We start from the raw sequence: 9,896 nt of genomic DNA, 5'->3' as shown, positions 1-9,896 counted from the left end.
CCTTTGATTATTAACACTGTAGCTACAGTGTTTATTTGAGAAATCTCAGTTTTGAGATCTGCTCCTAAATTGTAATTTCTTGTTTGATTAATAAGAAATTATCTGTGTGGCTCCCGAGGACGTAGGCAGTTGCCGAACCTCGTTAAATCTTGGTGTACTTTTTCTATACTGCGTTTCTGTTGCAATTAGGGGTTTAGGCGTTAAATTCCTAACAACTGGTATCAGAGCGTGAAACGATCTAGAACAAGTCAGATTCAAGTGGGAGCCATGGCCACAGATGAGGCAAAAATGAGACTTGAGAAATTTGATGGAACAGATTTCGGATTCTGGAAAATGCAGATAGAGGATTATCTGTATCAGAAAAATCTGTATCAACCACTATCGGGGAAGAAGCCAGATTCCATGAAGGCAGATGAGTGGAACCTTCTAGATAGACAAGCCCTCAGGATTATCTGTATCAGAAAAATCTGTATCAACCACTATCGGGGAAGAAGCCAGATTCTATGAAGGAAGAAGAGTGGAACCTTCTAGATAGACAAGCCCTCGGAGTTATCAGATTGACGTTGACTCGCAATGTTGCGTTCAACATAGCGAATGAGAAGACCACGGCGGGTCTTATGGCAGCTCTCTCAAATATGTATGAGAAGCCATCAGCCGCAAATAAAGTTCATTTAATGCGGCGGTTATTCAATCTGAAAATGGCGGAAGGCGCGTCAGTAGCACAACACCTCAATGAACTTAATACGGTTACAACCCAATTGAGTTCAGTTGAGATTGAGTTTGATGAAGAAGTTCGGGCGTTGATATTGTTGTCTTCCCTACCAGAGAGTTGGAACGCTACAGTCACGGCAGTGAGTAGCTCATCGGGAAAGAAAAAGTTGAAGTTCGGCGACGTTCGTGATTTGGTTCTCAGTGAGGAGATCCGACGGCGAGAGACTGGTGAAGCTACAACCTCTTCAGTATTGCATACAGAGTCAAGAGGTAGAAATTCAACCAGAGGAAACGGACGAGGAAAATCAAACTTCAGAGGTAGATCAAAGGACAGGAGGTCCAAATCAAGGAATCCAAGCAACAGCTCGAAGGCTATCGAGTGTTGGAATTGTGGAAAGACCGGGCATTACAAGAATCAGTGCAAGAGTGCACAGAAGGAGAAGGAGGCGAAGGCAGAGGTGAATGTCACCTCCACTTCAGGAGGAGACGACGCATTGATATGCTCTTTGGAGAGCAAGGAGGAATCTTGGGTGTTAGATTCAGGAGCGTCGTTCCATGCTACCTCTCAGAAAGAATTCTTCGAGAAGTATACCCCCGGAAATCTTGGATACGTATATCTTGGTGATGATCAACCATGTGCTATTGTGGGCAAAGGCGTGGTGAAAATTAAGTTGAACGGGTCAGTATGGGAGCTGAAGGATGTCAGGCATATTCCCGACCTGAGAAAGAATTTAATATCCGTAGGCCAGTTGGCTGGCGAAGGATACACCACAACCTTCCATGGAGATGATTGGAAGATCTCAAAGGGCGCAATGACGATTGCCCGAGGCAAGAAGACTGGTACCCTGTATATGACAGCAGGTGCACGTTGTTTGATCTCAGTTGCAGCAGGCAATGAGACTTCAAAGCTGTGGCACCAGAGACTCGGTCATATGAGTGAAAAGGGGATGAAGATTATGCACACAAAGGGAAAACTCCCAGGACTGCAGTCAGTGGAGATGGATATGTGTGAAGAATGTATACTTGGAAAGCAGAAGAGAGTCAGCTTTCAGACAAGTGGCAGAACCCCCAGGAAGCAGAAGCTAGAGCTCGTTCACTCAGATGTGTGGGGACCAACAACCACCGCGTCCATTGGTGGAAAACACTACTTCGTGACTTTTATCGATGATCACTCTCGGAAAGTGTGGGTCTACTTTCTGAAGCATAAGTCAGAAGTATTTGAGGCTTTCAGGAGATGGAAAGCTATGGTCGAGAATGAGACCGGTCTGAGAATAAAGAAGCTCAGGACCGACAATGGCGGTGAGTATGAAGACACCGGATTCAAGAAGTTCTGCTATGAGCACGGGATCAGAATGGAGAGAACCGTGCCCGGCACGCCTCAGCAAAATGGTGTAGCTGAGCGGATGAACCGAACGTTGACAGAGAGAGCCAGAAGCATTCGAGTACAATCAGGCCTACCGAAGCAGTTCTGGGCAGAAGCGGTCAACACAGCAGCTTACTTGATCAACCGAGGTCCATCGGTTCCATTGGAGCACAGAATACCAGAGGAGGTATGGTGCGGAAAGGAGGTAAAACTCTCACATCTTAAAGTTTTCGGTTGTGTAGCTTACGTGCATATTAGTGATCAAGGCAGGAATAAGCTTGATCCCAAGTCAAAGAAATGCACTTTCATCGGCTATGGTGAAGATGAGTTCGGCTACCGCATTTGGGACAACGAAAACAAGAAGGTGATCCGGAGCAGAGATGTGATATTCAACGAGAAGGTGATGTACAAGGACATGCACAAGACTGACGACTCAGAGAGCGAGTCCACATTTATAGATGCAGATGATGTCCCGAGTAACCTCTCGGAAGAACCCAATGCAGAGGGTCCTCAGCAAGAAGAGCCTGTTGGACAAGATGGTGCGCAGGAGCCCGACGCACCAGCTCCGATATTAAGAAGATCTTCTCGTCCTCCTGTACCCAACAGGAGATACATGAACTATCTGTTGTTGACAGATGGTGGGGAGCCTGAAAGCTTTGATGAAGCTTGTCAGTGTGGAGATGCGAGCAAGTGGGAGCTTGCAATGAAAGATGAGATGAAGTCTCTCATATCAAACCAGACGTGGGAACTAGCTGAGTTGCCCACGGGTAAGAAGGCACTCCACAACAAATGGGTGTACCGGGTGAAAGAGGAGCAGGATGGTTCCAGAAGATATAAAGCCCGACTGGTTGTCAAAGGTTTCCAGCAGAAGGAAGGAATTGACTACACCGATATTTTCGCTCCCGTGGTGAAGCTAAATACTATCAGGACCGTGATGAGTATTGTAGCAATTGAAGATCTTCATCTCGAGCAGTTAGACGTGAAGACGGCGTTTCTTCACGGAGATCTAGAAGAGGAGATATACATGCACCAGCCAGAAGGTTTCTCAGAAGAAAAGAAGAAGAACCTGGTGTGCAGACTCAAGAAGAGCTTGTATGGCCTGAAACAAGCCCCAAGACAGTGGTACAAGAAGTTTGACGGTTTTATGCACAAGGAAGGTTTCCAGAAGTGCAACGCCGACCACTGTTGCTACTTCAAAAGATATCAGTCCAGCTATATCATCCTACTGCTGTATGTTGATGATATGTTGGTTGCAGGAGCAGATATGGAGGATATCAAGAGTTTGAAGCAGCAGCTGTCAAAGGAGTTTGACATGAAGGACTTGGGTCCAGCGAAGAAGATCCTTGGAATGCAAATCACGAGAGATAAGAAGAGAGGTCTCTTGCAGTTATCTCAGACGGAGTACATCAACCGTGTTTTGCAGAGATTCAACATGGGCGATGCCAAGCCTGTGAGCACACCCTTGGCCAGCCATTTTTGTTTATCGAAGGATCAGTCTCCTCAGTCAGAAGAAGAGAAAGAGAGTATGGCTCAGGTACCTTACGCCTCAGCTATCGGAAGCTTGATGTACGCTATGGTCTGTACGAGACCAGATATTGGCCATGCAGTGGGAGTGGTCAGCCGGTTTATGTCGAATCCAGGAAAAGCTCATTGGGAAGCGGTCAAGTGGATTCTGAGATATCTACGAGGCACCACACAGAAGTGTTTGCACTTTGGTAAGGGAGAGGTAGAAGTGCAAGGGTACGTAGATGCAGACTTCGGCGGCGAAGTTGATCACCGAAGAAGCACCACCGGCTATGTATTCACCGTTGGAACTACAGTTGTTAGTTGGATGTCACAGGTACAGAAGATCGTTACCCTATCCACTACAGAAGCTGAGTATGTTGCAGTGACTGAAGCCAGTAAAGAGATGATATGGCTTCAGGGTTTGTTGACAGAGCTGGGATTCAAACAGGAGAAGAATGTTTTGCACAGTGATAGTCAGAGTGCGATACACTTGGCGAAGAATTCAGCATTTCATTCCAGAACGAAGCATATTGCGCTTCGGTACCACTTCATCAGATCCCTGTTGGAAGATGACGTGTTGAAACTGGAAAAGATTCCAGGAAGTAAGAATCCAGCAGATATGTTAACAAAGACGGTGACAGTTCAGAAACTGGAGTTGTGCGCAACTTCAGTTGGCCTTCATGCATAAGATGATGAGGGCGGAGCCACACAGGAGATGAGCTTAATGAGATAGCCCGTTTGGCGTCGGTTTGGTCTCCAAGTGGGAGATTGTTAATTTGGGGGTGGATTCCAACCTCTGCACCGGCGAAGAGCTCCGGTGATGAGATAGCCGTTTGGCGTCGGTTTGGTCTCCAAGTGGGAGATTGTTAATTTGGGGGTGGATTCCAACCTCTGCACCGGCGAAGAGCTCCGGCGAGCTCATGGATGTTGCAGGCGTGCGTGGGCGACGAACCGCAGGCGAGCTCCGGTTAACCGACGGCGCTAGGGTTTCGGTGGCTGAAGCTTTTTACCCCTCCTCCGATTTTTCTTCTGGCGGCGACCAAGAACGCAGCAGCGTTCCCATCTCCAGCGCTCAATTGATTTTGAGGGGAGATTAAGAAAAAGATTTAAGGAGAGAGAGGAATATAAAAAGGGGTTTTTATAGTGGGTTATTCATTTGTTCTCAAGTTGAGAATTGAAAGGGTTCATACCCTTTGATTATTAACACTGTAGCTACAGTGTTTATTTGAGAAATCTCAGTTTTGAGATCTGCTCCTAAATTGTAATTTCTTGTTTGATTAATAAGAAATTATCTGTGTGGCTCCCGAGGACGTAGGCAGTTGCCGAACCTCGTTAAAACTTGATGTACTTTTCTATACCGCGTTTATTAAAGAGGGGGTTTTAATTGTGGGGTATTTATTTTCAAGTGAGAATTGAAAGGGTTCATACCCTTTGATTATTAACACTGTAGCTACAGTGTTTATTTGAGAAATCTCAGTTTTGAGATCTGCTCCTAAATTGTAATTTCTTGTTTGATTAATAAGAAATTATCTGTGTGGCTCCCGAGGACGTAGGCAGTTGCCGAACCTCGTTAAAACTTGATGTACTTTTCTATACCGCGTTTCTGTTGCAATTAGGGGTTTAGGCGTTAAATTCCTAACATCGACAACCATCCTTGGTGGAGTTCGAGAATCTTCTCGCTTGTCAAGAGGCTTTGGCTCACCAAATGGCTAGATATTCTATATCCAATAGTGAGGGAGATGTTTTGCTCTCTAGTAAGAAAAAACATCAAGTGAAGGAGAAGGATGCAAGCAGCAATGGGGAGTCTTCCAATAAGGATGATGGCAACCTAAAAGGTGTCAAATACTTTCAATGCGAGAAGCTTGAACACGTGAAAAAGAATTGTCATGTCAAGCTAAAAGGAGGCAATGTTGCTTAGAATGATCGTGAATTGAAAGATTGGGATAAAGTAAACTTTATGGCGAACATCACTACAATCAACGTCATCGCTTCTATCAATTTTGAAAGTGGTTGGATCGTTGATTCCGGCAGTGGGCACCATCGAGGGATGGCAAATGGATGGTTTTGGTTGGGTTTTGGTTGGGTCATAAATGGGTGGGCACATTTATGACCACTTAACCATTTATGACCCATTTAGCACTTGCTAAATGGGTTGGTTCTCATCCACCCATTTACTAAATGGGTGGTTCATGGGTAACCCAATAACCCATTTAGTTATGATTATGATGCTTATATATATATGTAAGTTTCAGGGATCTACTTGCAAACTTTCAGGGATTTTTGGTAAACTTTCAGGAGGGTTTCTGCAAACTTTTAGGGGGTTTTCTGCAAACTTTCAGGGGGTGTTTTGCAAACTTTCAGGGGGTTTTCTGCAAACTTTCAGGGGGTTTTCTGCAAACTTTCAGGGGGTTTTTTGCAAACTTTTAGGGGATTTTTTGTAAACTTTTAGGGGATTTTTTGTAAACTTTTAGGGGGTTTTTTGCAAACTTTTAGGGGTTTTTTGCAAACTTTTAGGGGGTTTTCTGCAAACTTTCCTGGATTTTTGGTAAACTTTCAGGAGGGTTTCTGCAAACTTTTAGGTAGTTTTTTGCAAATTTTCAGGGGGTTTTCTGCAAACTTTCAGGGGGTTTTTGCAAAATTTTAGGGGGTTTTCTGCAAACTTTTAGGGGGTTTTCTGCAAACTTTCAGGGGGTTTTCTGCAAACTTTCAGGGGTTTTTTGCAAATTTTTAGGGGTTTTCTGCAAATTTTTAGGGGGTTTTCTGCAAACTTTCAGGGGGTTTTTTGCAAACCTTTAAGGGGGTTTTCTGTAAACTTTTAGGGGTTTTTTTGTAAACTTTTAGGAGGTTTCAGTAAACTTTCAGGGGGTTTTTTTGCAAACTTTTAGGGGGGTTTCTACAAACTTTCAGGGGTTTTATGTAAACTTTCAGGGGGTTTTTTTATAAACTTTTAAGGTGTTTTCTGTAAATTTTTAGGGGGTTTTCTGCAAAATTTTAGGAGATTTTCTACAAACTTTCAGGGGGTTTTCTATAAATATTTCTTTCTCAATTGAATCGACTACTTCAGAAAATTAGGACAGAATTGTGAGGAAAAGAAGAAAATGATGACGGGGCTGAGCAAAAGAAGAGATGGACTCGTAACAAGTCTAGTTTACTACCTGCTCGGTTATTTAAAAAAAACCCTTATTTTGGTCATGTGACAAATTACATTTGGCCGCATACGCATATATCTCCTGCCGACGAAGAATTATGAGCGCCTACTTTTTATATTTATATATCATTGAGGGTGTTTTTTGTAATTTTTAAAAGTTTGAGGGTGTTACTTGCAAATTTGATATTTATAGGGGACTACCGAAATTTTTTAGATTTCATGTGTCATTTGCAAGTTTAGAAAATTCTAAGATTGTTTTGTAGTTTTGAATTCTTGAGGGTGTTTTTTGCAATTTTTAAACTTTGAGGGTGTTTTTTGTAAATTATAAATTTACAGGGGGTTGCTAGTAATTTTTGGATTTCATGTGTCATTTGTAGGTTTTGAAATTTCAGGATGGTTTTGTAATTCTAAACTATGGAGGGTGTTTTTCTAAAAATTTAAAACTTTGAGGGTGTTAATTGTAAATTTTAAATTTATAGGTGACTATTGAAATTTTTTAGATTTCATATGTCATTTGCAAGTTTAGAAAACTCTAAGATTGTTTAGTAATTTTGAAGTCTTGAGGGTGTTTTTCTCATTTTCTACAACTTTTAAGGGTGTTTTTGCAAATTATAAAATTTCAGGGGGCTGTTGGTAATTTTTGAATTTCATGTGTCATCTGTGAGGTTAGAAAATTTTGATAGTTTTTTTTATAATTTTTAACTCTTGAGGGCGTTTTTATAATATTTTAAACTTTGAGGGTGTTTTTTGCAAATCTTAAAATTTTAAGGGGTTGTTAGTCATTTTAAGTGTTTTCTATAATTTTTAACTTTTGAAAAAAAAATTTGTAATTGTTTAAGCCTTGAGGGTGTTTTTAAAACAATATCCATCTAAACGGGTAAATGGGTGGGTAATAACCCACCCATTTATCTTTAATAGAACCTATACCCACCCATTTATGGCTCATTTAACTAAATGGGTGGGTTTAGATGGTTCATTTGGCGGGTGGGTATGGGTGGGCAATTGGTTTTGGGTTCATTTTGTCATCCCTAGCACCATCTAATTGTAGCTGAACCCAATCGTCATTATGATGGCAATGAGGCTATCGTGACAGCAGAAAAAACTATTCATCAGTGAAGAAAGAATGTACCATTCAGAGCTAGAGCAGAGAAGAGAAACCTCTTCTCGATTGCAAACGCGATGGATGCTGGATGTTATGTCATATTCAGCCCGAAAGCTGTGAAGTTTCTCCAGGATATTTCACGATTAAAAGCGGATGTCATCCACACGGGCAAGCAAGTGCGAGATTTATACGTCCTCTCTTCTTCATATGTTAGTAAGATGTGCTCAAATGGTGGTTCATCTATATGGCATACACTTCTTGGTCATATTAATATGTCCATGCTGAAAGTTATAATATCTGAACATCTTGTGAATGATTTGCCTAACCTCACTACATTCGGTGATGATGATATATGTGAATGTCACCAATATGGAAAGGCATACCGACTTCCATTTTATCGATCACTCTCAAGGTGGAAAGCTCCTTTAGAGTTGATTCGTAGCGAGGTGATGATCTTCACTATTCCTTCTTATTCAGGATGTCTACATACAATCCTATTTATTGACTACTTCACTAGATGGATGTTTGTTGGAAATTTGCAGTAAAAGAAATAATGAAAGAAAAATTTGACTTGTATTCCTCTCAAAATCAATTACAATTTGGATTCCGATTACAAAAGAGAGGAGAATGAATTCGATTCTCCCCTTTGTTTAATTCTGGGTTCTTCACGGTGGCGATGAGATGCCTCCCTCGAATGCTCGCGTCGAGTTTGCTTCTCGTTGACGATCCGAACGTCTTGATTCACTGGAACGATGTCATCTCCTCACGATTTGACGCTGTGGAGAACTTGCGTGGCAAGTTTTGAAATAACTCTTGACGAGTTGATAACTCTGAACGAGTTTTAGAAGAACTTGCAGAGCAAGTTTTGAACTCTGATCGAGTTGATAACTCTGAACGAGTTTTAGAAGAACTTGCAGAGCAAGTTTTAACCGCTGATCGAGTTGATAACTCTGAACGAGTTTGAACTCTTGAAAAAGAGTTGATTTGAACCGAAAGTTCGGTTAATAAGCCAAGGAAGAAGCTCCTGTTGCTGGTCTCCAAAACTCCTTGTTGCTGCAGAACGCGGCAAGATGCTCGATCAAGGATCCCCAAAAAGTCAGCTCCCCCCCTCCAAAAAAAAGAGGATCCGAACTCAGTTGAGTTTTGAGGTATTTATAGGGGGTTAAGGGTATAACCGCCCCCTTAAATATCTCCTTAATGAGGGTTTAATGGGGTCTAACTGCTCCCCATAAATCTCTCCATGATAGGGTATTGATCCCCTAAAATCTTGGGGAGAAAACGGTTCTGGAACCGTTCAAATCGTGCTTGAACGAGTTAAACGCTGAAAACAGCGTTCTGGGCTCGAACTGTGCGTTTCTGGACCTGAAACGCACAGTTGAGGTTGAAAAACGCACAGCTGGGGCTGAAAACGCACAGCTGGAGCTGAAAAACGCACAGCTGGGCTGAAAACGCACAGTTGAGGCTGAAAACGCACAGCTGAGGCTGAAAACGCACAGCTGGGCCTGTAAACGCACAGTTGGCCTGTTTCAGGCTAAAAACGCACAGTTGAGCCCATAAACGCACAGTTGAGCCGTAAACGCACAGTTGGCCTGTAAACGCACAGTTGGCCTGTTTAAAGGCTGAAAACGCACAGTTGTGCTGTTTTAAAGATTAACTCTGCGTTTCTAGATTGAAAACGCAGAGTTGAGCCTGTTTAAAGGCTGAAAACGCACAGTTGTGCTGTTTTAAAGATTAACTCTGCGTTTCTAGATTGAAAACGCAGAGTTGAGCCTGTTTAAAGGCTGAAAACGCACAGTTGTGCTGTTTTAGCGATTAACTCTGCGTTTTGATGTTGAAAACGCAGAGTTGAGCATGTGCGCTTTGACTCTGTAATGCAGAGGCGAACCTTAGGCGGGCTTGGCGGGCTTCAGGCTAAGTCCAATGTTCTGATGAAGTCCAGTCTTGCAGACGGACCTCAGAACATAATTTGCTGCGAAGAACAGGTCATAACTTTCAAACCGTAAGTCGGAATTAGACGAATTATATATGAAAATCGGCTATCTCGACGAGACGGGGCCATCCGAACC

The sequence above is a fragment of the Asparagus officinalis genome, chromosome 8 (genome assembly GCF_001876935.1).
Source record: "Asparagus officinalis chromosome 8, Aspof.V1, whole genome shotgun sequence".
Taxonomy (NCBI): Eukaryota; Viridiplantae; Streptophyta; class Magnoliopsida; order Asparagales; family Asparagaceae; genus Asparagus; species Asparagus officinalis.
This window is presented reverse-complemented; position numbering follows the sequence as displayed.